General features: G+C 48.3%; 1 protein-coding gene and 1 pseudogene across 4 annotated transcripts in view; one reads left to right on the top strand and one right to left on the bottom strand.

The window, feature by feature from the left end:
• The window catches only part of MXRA7 (matrix remodeling associated 7), a 293,370-nt gene that overhangs the window by 75,319 nt on the left and 204,366 nt on the right, over positions 1-13,685 (top strand). The window lies entirely within an intron of this gene.
• Positions 5,500-7,225, bottom strand: LOC147702067 (proton-coupled zinc antiporter SLC30A2 pseudogene; annotated as a pseudogene).

A 13,685-nucleotide genomic window follows, 5' to 3' on the forward strand; every position in this document is an offset into this window, starting at 1 on the left:
ATCCCTGCAAGGTCACTCTTTGTTCTCTCAGCTCTCCTTGTTGCTTGTGGGCTCATCGCTGACCAGCCAGCCATAAAACATCACATGCCCGCTGCTCACTCCTCTCTCTACTCAAATCTCTAAATGTCTGACTACAATCTGACAGTGGGTGTACCTTCAATATCTCTTGCTCAGTTCAGACCCATCTGAAATCCCCTTTTTAGGTCGAGCTCTCTCGACCTATTGTGGCCAAGTTGCTCCTCAAGGGACGTAGATTGGTGCACGAGCGCCGATTGCACATCGTGGACGCGCATCATGCCCCGCCCCCAGCCGTGCACATCTTTTGCTCCACATTCCACATTCACAGCGGCAGCCTCTCACAATCACGCACACAGCCACACTCACAGAAGCGCGCACACACACACACACACACACACACGCACACACCACACACCATACGCACACACCATACACACCTCACACACAGGTGCCAAGCCCCACTTACCGCCTCAGCCGCCTCTCCTGACTTCTGCTGCCATCCACTCTGAGGGCGCGGGCTTCTCGCAAAGTCGGAAGTCCCGCCCCACGACTGCCGTGAGCGTGCACATCCCGAGACCGGAAGTTCGGCAGAGTGCACGCTCGCGGCTTTTTTTTAATGTGCAAATGATCCTTTCACGGCCGTGCAGCTTTACTGCTGCGCAGCCAATGCTTGTTTCCGCCTGCCTGTAACGCCTGCCTGTAACGCCTGCCTGTAAATAGGTTGGGAGCCTTGACTTGTAATGCTCGGTGATTAGGAGCCACAGGTGGGGTGTGCCTCTGGTGGTCAGTGGGGTCAAGCAGCGGTGGACATCTGAAACCCTGGCGCGAGAGAAGAATTCCTTCTGGGCGGCATCACAGGAGCTGAGAGAAGCTGATCGCAGATCAGGAGCACCAATCGGTGGTGCGAGAGATCTCTGACCCACACACGAACGGCCGCGGTCTCAGGGGGCGAGAGATCTCCGTCCCAAACACCCACCCCCTCCTACGGGGCGAGAAATCTCTGTCCCAAACGCACACAGTCCCGTTTCAGGCGACAGGAGATCTCTGACTCACGTACGAACTGTGACAGTCTCGGGGAGGTGGGGGGCGAGATCTGTCTCCCAAACACGAGCAGACCCAGTCAGAGGGGAAGATACATTCTCTGCCTCAAGCACGAACAGTCTGTCTCGGGAGGTGAGATATCTATGTCCCAAATATCAACTGTTCCAGTCTCTGGGGGCGAGACATACCTGTCCCAAACACCAACAGTCACAGTCTCAGAAAGCTGAAAGATCTCTCTCCCAAACACGGCCAATCAAAGTCTCAGGGGGCGGGAAAGATCTCCGTCCTAGTCACGAACAGTTCCACTCTCAGGGGTTCAGGAGATCACCACTGCCCCACTCTCAGGGACCAACAGATCTCTGTCACAAACACGAGCAGTCCCGATCCCAAGGTCTGAGAGACCCCGTCACAGGGACCCTGCGAGATCTCCGTCCACCCAGGGATAGTCGAGTCTCAGGGCCCGAGAGGTCTCTGCACCATAGACCCAGGGTCCGCCAGACCAGCCGCTGAGATATCTCTGCCTGCACTGGAGACCAGAGCCCCAGTCGGCGGAGACGTCTCTTTCCTTCAGACTAACAGTCCACAAACCCAGCGGTCTCTTCGGGAGACCAGCGCCTCCAGTCTCTCGAGGCTGAGTAGGTGTTAGTCAGCAACCCAGGGTCTCTTGGGTGAAAGGTCTCTTCTCGCAGCCAAACATCCTCCTGTCTGGAAAGAATGACAGAGCGGTTTCCCTGCAGTCTGGCAGCTCCAAATCTTTGAAGGCTGAGAGTGCTCTATTCTGAAATGCAACAGCCCCTGTGTCAGAGACGGGACAGTCTCTCCTCTGCAGTGCAGCGGCCCCTAGTCTCAAAGGACTGCTGAGATCTCTGTCATGCAGATCAACAGACGGACCCCTGTCTCGCAGGGCTCTGAGACCTCTGCTTTGCAGACCAACAGTCTCCAGTTTCAGAGGTGCAGAGAGGTCTCTCCTCTCCAGAAGAACAGAAGAGGGCGGGCACGTGCTGGGCAGAGCAAAAGCGTCCAGCCTCATGAGGTGGAGGTCTCACTTCTAAAGCAAGGCAGCAAGGCAGCCCACAGTCTCAGAGTGCTGAGCTGTTTTCCCCTGCAGACTAGCAGACCCCAAGTTTAGGGCGGAGGGTCTCTGCTGTGCAGACCAGGAGGAGCAGTGTGAGCGCGAGAGCTGGCCTACAGCTCCCTAGCTCATAGAGCTGAACACCCCAGCCTCTCTCTGATATTAGCTTCTAGGCGCTCGCTTCTCCATGTCCCTACCCACCAGCACGGACAGCCAGCTCATTCCTACCCAAAATCACGACCCCCCTCTTCCTTCCCTCGTAGGGTGCCCTATTATTTTGCACCAAAATGATGTTTTTTAGTTTTTTTTGGGGGGGGGGGCAGTACAGCACTGGGGAGCCACCTGGAGCTTGTTGCTTTTTCGTGGTCCTGCTGGGGGGGGAATGTCAACTGAGTTCAGTAGAGGGGACAGGCCGATCAGTCGGGGCTGGGACGAAGTGCGAGGCAGGCATCATTAGCTCCTGTTCCTCACCCCTGCTACTGGCAGCTCGCACAGAGGTCCCCACCCCCTTAATGAACCTCTGGCTCCGCGCTTCCGCCAGGGGAATAAAAACTTCACACTTTACCTCTCGCTCGCACTTCCCCCTCAGCGTGCGCAGTTTATCGACACCCACACTAGCGAGCCCCCGCCCCCTCCGGAGGCCCCTTCCCACCGCCCCAAAATGAAAGCAGCGCCTTCGACAACCACTATCTAATTGCCAACATGACTCATTTTCTGAATCACGCTTTCACTTCAAAGCTAACGGTCTTTTTTTACCAGAGTTCACCATAAGCCAGCCCCTGCGCCTGGGCTTTACCTTTTCACGCAATTTCCTCAGCAGCTTTGCCATAAAGAAAGCATTTTTTTGTACCTCGGCATTTCCTCTTATCTAACAGCCTGCAGTGTGCAGCCCGTTCACGGGATGTTGTTCTACTCGACGGAACTGTGGTGAGGGCGCCTGGTTCTGTGCCCCCCCGCCGTGGGATAGCCCACTGAGGAGAGGATTGAATTTCAGGCAGATATCACGGTCAGAGTGACTGACTGACTGACAACTGTGACTGACGTTTCTGATGCTGGCGTTTACTGCATTGTGTCTCGCAAGACAACCGGAATACAGCACGGATTCCCACGCGCCTCGCTCACACACATGGATGATAACTTTATTAGACTAACGCATACATATCTTGGTTTCTGGAAAAAGGATGCAGGGTTCCCGCCGAGGACAGTTTCCTTGCAAAGACCGTTAATGCGCAGTTTACCGTGTAAACTAAACTCTGTACCAGTTAAATCTCCACTTACGTTTTTGTAATATCAGCAAAACACTGTTATTACATTTTTAGAAGAGACAGGAAGCTTGCATTGTTGGCTAAAAAAAAGCTTAACTTCTTTGTGCCATAATGCATCACGGTTTCAACAAGTTGCTCTTATATAAAATAAAGTTGGCGTTATGAAGACATAAACAAAAAGAAGGATCGGATTGTCTAGCCATATTGGGTGTGGGAGGGGGGAGCGGGTCAGAATTTCATATCTTACTTTTCAGTAATAGGAATAGGTGACCACCCCCACAAACCAACTCATCATAGATCTATTCCACAACCGAGTGTCAATTATGACATTAGGTCTTCACTGTTTAACTTTTGTAACAAAGAAAGAAACCAAAATATTGCTGAAGTCAATAAATCTTGTCTTTGGGACCCATCTGCTTTGCCAATGTCTTTTGGCGATGCTTCCAGCATCTCTGTTTATTTATTTATTAAATTAGTTTTATATAGCGCTGGCTAGACCCGAAGGTATCAGAGCGCTTTACATGAGGTACCGCAATGTTACAAAATTACATCAGTTAACAGGTTACATAAGTTACTAGTAAAATATTTAAAGAGCATAGGAGATGGGATAACTGGAGCGTAGAAGGGTAAGGGGGTATGTTCTATGTGTGATTTTCTATTGAACAAAAACGCAATGCTCCTTGTTATTTCTCTTTCCTTCTTTCTGCCTTGCTGTCCCCTCCCTTCTCCCACTAATACCTCATATTTCTCTATTTTCTCTCCTCCTCTCAACATTCTGCCTTCCACTCACTTCTGTTGTTCTCTGCCTCTCTTACTAACGTCCCTTTAGACCAGGGGTCTCCAACCTTTTGTGTAGTGAGAGCTACTTCTGGTCAGTGAAAATCTTCGTGAGCTACTAAACCCCAAGCAACTCGCGCATTTTTCCGAGCGACCTCCCCCGCCCAGTTTAATTGCCGTTAAGCCTAATTCTTCAGAGCACATGGGCTCCATACTGTGGTTTCAATACAATAACACTGAAAGAAACAACTTTTTTTCCTTTTTACATGTGCACTTCCTTCTGCAGCACAGTGAGACAAAAAGCTAAAGCACAAGCCACAACAGTGACACAACAAAAGCACAAGCTGTGCAAGCGGAGGCCGATGCTTGTCAGAATGGGACAGAAAAGAGGCTCTGGCACCAAATTAAAAGCAGCCCCATAAGCAGGGTCTGGTGGCTCACTGCACTAAAGCAGCCACTGCAGGGGCCTGTGCTTGACCTCATGGTCACAGGTTTAAATCCCAGCAGGTCCACTCATCCTTTCATCCATTTGAGGTCGATATAATAAATAGCATTGACTTGGGTAACAATAAACATCTGTTATTCTGCCCCAGGACACCTTCGGGTAATTGTGCGCTTTGCAACTAGACCTGTTATGTTATTAAATATAGGGCAAGCAAATCAAATAGCTAAAAAAAGTGGGCCACATTTGCAAAATAAGTACAACTTAGACATGCTGTAGGATGGTGTTTTTCAAGGTATGGAAGACTACCTGGCTATTTGTGCTGGCAGCAGGCAATGTTTGGTACTATCAGAAAAATTAACAATAAAAAGCAGCCCACCAGCCAATAATATCGGCACACAAATAGCCAAAAGCCCACAGACAAGCATTGGCACAGACTACCAACCAATAAAATCGTCACACAAACAGACCACAAAACAACCATGCATAACATCCTGAGTGGCCACACAACACCATGGGACAGTCAAGGCCTCACTGTGGAGAGGTCAGAGCTGGGAAGCCAGAGCAGCCTGTGTCCCTGAAGAGCGCACAGAGGCCAGTGAAAAGGCGCATTGTGGTCCAGCCCACCTCTGGTTCAGTCAGCACAGGCTCAGAATGGACCAGCTTGAGAGGCCGAAGCTTAAATGGGGCATGACAGGGGAGGTTGGTGAAAACTATTGGATGTTATATTGAAGTGAAGGCAGGAGTCCGAAAGCTAGCATCAGTGTAACAACAACCTTTTTGTCAAAAGGCCTCCAGCACCTCTATCTGACTTTTTCCCACAGACAGATGTGCTGCACAGGTCCATCAAGCGAGCCTCTTTGCTAAGGGCGAACAGGGAGTCTTCAGTCAGAGGGGTCTCGACATTCAGAGCAGTCTTTCATATCCTCCAAGTAGTTCTCAATGTGGAATCTGGATTGTCGTGGTGTGGAAGTTAAATTTGCTCTGTAACTGGGTGCTGGCTTCTTTGAGCAATACCTGGGCATCAGCATCTTCATTGATCGCAATGTGCACCAATGGCACTGGCTGCGATACAGTTAGTGCCCAGATGGGCTGGATGTGCAGCGCCTTCAGTCTCGGGATGCGCAGCAGAGATTCCTTCACAGCACTGAAGTCTACTCTACGCCCCTTGAGTCCCTTCCATCAGTACGAGCAGCACATCCCTCAGTATGGCTAGAATAGTGTGACCCCCAGACCAGGATGGAGAAGATGAGGAACGAACAGATGGGATCCACAATTTTATACTCTGGCTTTAAGTAGATGACGTAAGAAGCCACCAGTACCCCAACGCTTTGCACCAGGTCCCCCACAACATGAATGAAGGCAACTCACATACTGGTGCTCTGCTCCTTCTCGGGGTGGTCTTGTGCGAATGTTCATGTGATCCGTCCGTAGGGCCATTACTATGACCATACCCAGTCTGATGCAGGATAAAACCCACCATTACGATGTTAACTGTTCATAATGGGGAGGTGATCAGCATAATATTTCCTGCCCAATCTCACCACGTGCTTCCGGTGCCCTCTCCCTGCCTGGCTCCATGCCCATGCAATCGCCCCCTGCACCCTGTCCCCAATTTCTGCTCTCTGTCCTCCCCTGCTCTCACTCCGTGCTTCCGGTACCCCCTGCCTGTCCGGCTCTGTGCCACAGCACCCTGCCTCTGTCCCACTCCCTACTCGCTGCATATCCATAGCTAAGGTCCCTGCACCCTGCCCTGCTCACCACTGTCCTCTATCGCTGCACTCCCCCCTGTCCCTTGTTCTGCCCAACATGTCTGCCTTTCTGCCACTGCTCCCTGTCCCAACCCCTGCACTCTGTCCTGGCTCCTGGACATGCTCTCGGTTACTGCACCTTGCCCATGCTCCCTGCTCCTTCTCTAACCCTACACTGCCCTTATCCTGCCCTTGCTCCTGTCCTGAGCCCTGTTCACTGTCTCTGTCTCACCCTCACTCTTTCCTCCCCCCCCCTCCCCTCTCCCGGTCTATGCCCTCAGTCTGTCGGTGACATCTCGACAATCTTCTCGTCGAACCCTCTGTGTCTCTCCATCCCCACTGTCTCTCCCCAGCCCCCCTTTCTCTTCCTGTCCCATCTTTCTCCCCCAGGCCTCTCTCCGTCCTGCCTCTCACGGTATCTCTGCACCTCCACTGTCTCTCTTGAGCCCCTCTCTTGTCTGCCCCTCACTGTCTCTCTCCGCCCAAACTCTCTCTCCCCAGCTCCCCTCGCAGTCTCTTTCAGTCCAGCGTCCCCTCTCTCTCTCTCACTCTCTTTCCAGCACCCCGGTCTCTCCCTGGCACCACTGTCTCCTCCTGCCCCCTCTCTGTCCTGCCCCTCACTGTGTCTCTCCAGCGGCCCCTCTCTGTCTCTCTCCGGCTCCTCTATCTCTCCCCAGCTCATGGTCATGATCTTGGTTGCTGGCCGTGATGACATCCATAGTAGCGCAAATACACTGATCATCATGCTGGCAAAGTCAGTCAACAGGTGTGCAGCATCATTCATAATCGCAAAGGCCAAGCTCTGTGCCAGATATACACTTGTTATTGGATTGGCGCTGGAGAAGTCTCCTCTTCTCATCGCCTTGTATGCCGCTGTGTTGCCGGTTCGGCCGTGTAAACCAGTGCTTGTCCCGCCTTAACATTAACTCAGTGCGGGTTTGGGCTCGGAATATGTCCCGAGTGGACTACGGATCTCTATACCTGATCCTGACCTGCTTTGCTCCAGTCTCACTCTGGTTCCCCCGTCCCTCTCTGGCTCTGTCCCGCCGTTGCTGTGGTCTCAGAGCTGATAGTGCCCGAGCCCAGCCTGCGCAAAGGGGGAGGAGGGTGTGTGTGTGGGGGGGGGGGGAGGGGGGGGGGAGGGAAGGGGTGCAAACACCAGCTGCAAAGTCCCCTCCTGGATGACCTAACTAAGAGTGTTGTGGATTACCTGCTGCTAATCTGGTGTGGAAGGTTTTACCCGCGGGTCCCGGCAGTTCTTTTGGCCTGCAAACAGCTCCACAATGCTCCCCCCTGCCACGCCTGCTTGATCTCCGCACTCGCACAATGGACAGTGCGGTGCCAGTAAGGAAAAGGCAGGGGGCGCGTGCCGGCGTAAAGCCGTAACAGTCCTCACAAGATTCTGTCGCCCTGTCACGAGACTGCAGGAGAGGAATGTCCTCCTCTTCGGCCCGCCCCACCCCAGCTAATTAAGTACAATCTAATTGGAGCAGCTGCGTTGGGTGAGGGCGGTCAAAAGACACGGAAATAAGCCTAAATAGCCCAAATAAAACTAATGGGCTACTAAATTGAGCAGCACTCTGCGAGCTACTCACAGGGTCTCGGCGAGCTACCGGTGGCTCGCGATCGACCGGTTGGAGACCCCTGCTTTAGACCCATTTACATGCTCCCCTCTCTCCTTCATTCGCCGTGTAATTGCATTTTCTTCTTTATCCCTTCGTCCAGTAGCGGTCGGCAGTAGGTGTTTCTATAGGGCGGTGACGTGGGCAGGAGGAGGGGCAGGGTGGGGGGAAATAATGCATGGATTACGGAGTTTTACAGGTAAGTAAACATTTAAATACATAAAACGAATTTCGTTGCGCACATTGCATCACATTTGGTGATGCAGTGTGCGCAACGAAATTCGTTTTATGTATTTAAATGTTTACTTACCTGTAAAACTCCGTAATCCATACATTATTTCCCCCCACCCTGCCCCTCCTCCTGCCCACGTCACCGCCCTATAGAAACACCTACTGCCGACCGCTACTGCCTTCGTCTCATTCTGTCACTTCTCTGCTCCTCTGTTCCTTCTCCTCTTCTCGCCCTAGATCTTTGTTCTGTGCCCCTGCTTCTCACGTTCCTTCTCTCCCACACTTTCGGTTCAGTGTAATAATGATTTATTGTCGCCGCTGATGGGGTTTCAGGTGTAACCAAAACTTTACTGCTCACGGTCTAATTTACACTCTGCCAGGCCAACTTTTGCTGTACTTTCTATGCTACCCCACACACACAACCACGCACACACACAACCCAAACACACACACAGACACACAACCCCCCACACACACACATACACAAACCCCCCACACACACACAACCCCACACACAACACCCCACACACACAGACCCCCCACACACACAGACCCCCCACACACCCCACACCCACAACCACACACACAACCCCCCACACATACAAACACAACCCCCCACACCCCCACAACCCCACCCCCACGCACAACCCCCCACACACACAACCCCCCACACACACAACCCCCCACACACACAACCCTCCACACACACAACCCCCACAGACAACCCCACACACACATACACCCCCACACACACAACCCCCCACACACAACCAAAAACCGCCCACACACACATACACCCCCACACACACAACCCCCCACACACAACCAAAAACCGCCCACACACAACCCCACACCACACCACACAACCCCCAACACACAACCACCACTGCCCACACATGCACAACCACAACCCCGCACACACAACCCCCCCACACACACAACCCAACACACACACACAACCAGAACCACAACCACACACAACCACACACCAGGATAGCAAAACATAGCATAGCAAAGCAAAACATAGCATAGCATAACAAAACAGTACAGCATAACAAAACGCAACAAAACCTAGTATAACAAAACACAACAAATCAGCATAGCATAACAAAACAAAGCATAGCATAACATAACAAAACATAGCATAACAAAACATAGCATAGCATAACAAAGCATAGCATAGCAAAACATAGCATAGCATACCAAAACATAACATAGCATAACAAAACATAGCATAGCATAACAAAACACAGCATAGCATAGAATAACAAATCAAAGCATAGGATAGCAAAACATAGCATAGCATAGCATAACAAAACAAAACACAGGTTAGCAAAACAAAACATAGCGTAGCATACAGCATCACTCAGCACCACCACAGATTCACTCAGGGGCACCACAACATCACAATGCGCTACCACAGCATCACTGAACACCACAGCATAACTCGTCCGCCACCACAACATCACTCAGCGCCACCACAGCATCAATCTGTTCAACCATTTAATAACAACTGGGTCAAATATGTTCTCTCAATGTTTCAAGCTTTATTACAATGTCACAAAAAGATGTTAATATTTAACTTCTGTTCTTGGATTTTCGTCACAATAAAGTACACTGAACATTATCTTCACAAAAGTTATTTACAAAAGTTTAAGCTATTGCCATTATAAATTACAATAACTTTTATTTAAGTATTAATTATTAAAACAAATTAAAAGCCATTGTTATTTGTAATATCAATATATGTAAGTCACGTAAATACAACATATATTGCACTACAAATGCTATAGGTGTCACATTTGCGAAAGTTATAACTATTGGCATTGTAAATGACAAAGGTATTAATTTCGCTATTTTCAAAACCAACACATAAATAAAAAAATTGTAATTTACAATACCAATAGCTCAAACTTTCCTAATGCGAGACCTATTGCATTGCAAATGCTTGTTCCAGATTCCTTTTGCCATGCATCCTTACCCCTACTTACCTCTGTCCACCACCGCATCTGTGAACTGCACTGCTGCTCAACGGCATTGAAAAGAGACCCACACCTCTACAATTGAGCTACAGTTTAACGTAGAGCTAAATGCAAAACATTCTTATTCCATTTTACCATGGTCCTCCCTATTCACCATGATCTGCTTAAAGTTGAAGACGTTAAAGAATACGTGTTTGCAGTGTGTTTGCTTTCCTCCCATAATGTTGACGTTCGGATCGATTTCAGTGAAAACAAATTGACCCTGAAGGAAAACTAGGAAGACCGATTTGGAAATTGCACCAAAATAATGGAAAAGGCACTGCTGCTGCTTCATGAGGTATTTAGTTAAGTAGGGTTTGGGCTTATACATTGTAACATGCTATACCTAATCTGCTTTCCTCATTTGATATTGCCCAAGATGCAGAGAAATTGGCCCACATATAACGGATCAGGGTTGTGGTGGAAGGGTCTTCTGAATGCAAATGAGAATGAAGGTAACAAAACGATGACAAACTAGAAGATGATATGATAAACTGGTGTCTTACGTGTTCCAGAGCCCTTTCTGTTGTAACGGTCCACTTCATTTACAATTGTAGTGTTGCTCAAATGGCAATTACAGTGAGATGACGGCCAACTCCACGGCCAATGCATTATACGCTTTGTGTGCAGTTCTTAAATATATATATTTTAAATGAACCATATATTTAATTATATGGTACTTATATTCATGTGAGGTTTTTGTTGAAACTTTTAGTATTTCATATTCCTGCTCAACTGCCCGGGTTGGCAATCATTTCACACGTAGAACAACCGTTGTGCCGTTAGAAAAAGGAGAACATGTTTGCCATAAATGTACTTCCCGGGCCACTAATACGATTTGAGATTGAAATCGAAGTACCTATATCTAAAAACACTCTGTGTTTAAAACAAATATATGTGCACGAGAATCATGCCAAATAAATATTGTGAATTACGCTAACACTGCAGCTCATCTCGTAGTTTAAAACTGTACACACCTTCGTGATTGTCCCAAAGGAAATGCTAATCACCAGTCCCATACTTTCTTTGAAGTCAATTGTGACAAAAGAAGCATGTAGACCTAATTTTATATATCTACAAATCAGGCATATGTCCCAATATCTTCATACAGAAGGGAGGTTCACGAACATGCGCCTCCCCCTCCCACCTCCAGATAAGTCTGTTTTTCACTGTTTCCACTGCAACCGTTATGATGCAAAAAGCCATACACTTCAATACTCCCAGGTACCTGGCTCAAAACTTTAACTATTGTGTGGTGTAAGAGCCTCAAGAAGTGCCACTACTTTCCTCTTGAAACCACTCATCCTTAGCAAAAGAGAACTTGTCACTGAGTCTTCTCTGGTGCTGCCCCAAAGATACGGTACTCTCTACCACCGTAAGTACGCAGAATCTCTTCAACAACGGTGTTCAAACTTGAAGTCAAAAGATTCCTTATGAATACATTCCTACTGTAAGTGGGCTAGGCTCTCCTGATTCATGTCATTGTTTCTACTACCATGCTACCATCATTTACTACTACTCTTCTTTACCACTTACTGTGCCCCCCTTCACTACCCGTATACAACTGTTTATTATAACCCTCCCTGTTGCAATTGTCTTGCAATCTGCGATCATTCCTATTTTTACTCCTACCTGATGTTGATTTTGCATTATTATGCTTCCTTCCTAATGTAAAGCGCTCTGATATCCTTCGGGATCTTGTTTGCGCTATATAAAACTTTACAAATAAATAAACCAACCTTGATAGGAAGGCCGGAAGTGGCAATAAAAGCCAAGTTTATAGTGATTGGCTTAGTAAAGTGCAGTACTAGCTGAAGCTTAACCATGTGAGACTGGACCCAGGCTATTGTTCCACATACATCAGAACTCACAGGAAATCCATTCATTCGTACTGCCTCTTCTTTGCTTTTATTGGTTTGCCCTGGCTCTTCTGCCTAGGGGGAACCGTACCTAGTGCCACCGCAAGGTCAGGGGGCACAACCCGAAGCTCTGCACATCGCAAACTCCCAAAGGCTGTCCTCTGATTGTGCCTGGTCAAACCCGAGACACAAGGCACGGCAGGAGCCACCAGCATCCCGGAAGCCGCCAGGCGGAGGAACAGTGGGGACGGAAGTCCAAGCTGAGAACCCTGTTTGCGGTGCTTGTGTTTTTTGCTCTATTTTTTTAGAGCAAAATATGTCTGTGCATTCAAAATGGATGTGAGAACGCATTTCAGGCTAAAATATAGTGCTAAATGCTGGTTTGTAATTTTCCCAAATTTTGCAGAATGAAGCAAATGCAGATTACCAAATTTCACACACTCATAATTTTGAATCACCCATAAACTCAGTTACTCAGTTATGTGAGGAAAAACTAGGCGTGGCAATAGGTACAATTACTTTCAGATATTCTTTTTTCATTTCTATGTTGAAGATCCTCAGTTTATTTTATTTCATGTAGCGTTCCCGGAGTCAGGAGATCCCCTCAGAGCAGTAATATAACATGCATTTGTCTTTTTTTATTTAGAGTTTTTATATATAGCGAGAATTAGACCCGAGACATCAGGTATTAGAGCGCTTTACATAGCACCAGTTCCATTACAGAAGGACACATTAATTTTTGTTAGGCAAGGGGAGATAAAGTGATTTGACCATAATCACAGGATGTTGAGCATCTTTGCTGAGACTGGAACCCAGTTCCCCAGCTTCGAGATCGACCACTCTAGCCGTCAGGCTACATCCTTTCCCCATCCTCTTGTATTTGCGAGACCTAAAGCTATTGCTTTCTTAAACATTAAAGCAGGCGCCATGCTCAAACATAAATCGCAGCACCCATGTTGTAAATATAAAAGTGGGCGCCGCGCTAAAACATAAAGCGTGGCACCCATGCACAGCAATTAAACAACCATTTGCAATGTAGTAGGTCTCGCATTACTGAAAGTTTGAGCTATTGGTGTTGCTAATATTTAATGCAATGTCATTAGCTCAAACTTTCGGTAATGTGAGAGCTATAGCATTGCAAAGCCATTGCGGCACTCACGCTTTATTTTTAAACATCTTAAGCTAAAGCACGGGTGCCGCGATTGCTTCAAAAGTAAAGAAATAGAAAAATCCTTTCAAAACTGTAGTTGGCCGGTGCTCCTTGCGAAACAACAGAAATGTTGTATCGAAAGCGCTAACCAATAAGGAACCAGGAAAGATGAGCAATGGAGGAGTTAACCAATGCCAAGCAGCAGGCGGGATTTCACGCCGTATTCTACTTACATCAGTTCTTGCTAATAGTACATGCGTGCTGCTTAGGCTCGATCTAAAAAGCATAAAATGATCACAAACCTTTGAGACCCATAGATGTAAAATTCCCCTTCCAGTTCTTTGTCACTGGTGCGTGCATTTGGGCGTAACAGGAACAAACATGATTTCACCCAATTAATGAAGAGGCTGGGGCTGGGGCTGGGGCTGCACCAAAT

The sequence above is a fragment of the Lissotriton vulgaris genome, chromosome 7, assembly GCF_964263255.1.
Source record: "Lissotriton vulgaris chromosome 7, aLisVul1.2, whole genome shotgun sequence".
Classification (NCBI taxonomy): domain Eukaryota; kingdom Metazoa; phylum Chordata; class Amphibia; order Caudata; family Salamandridae; genus Lissotriton; species Lissotriton vulgaris.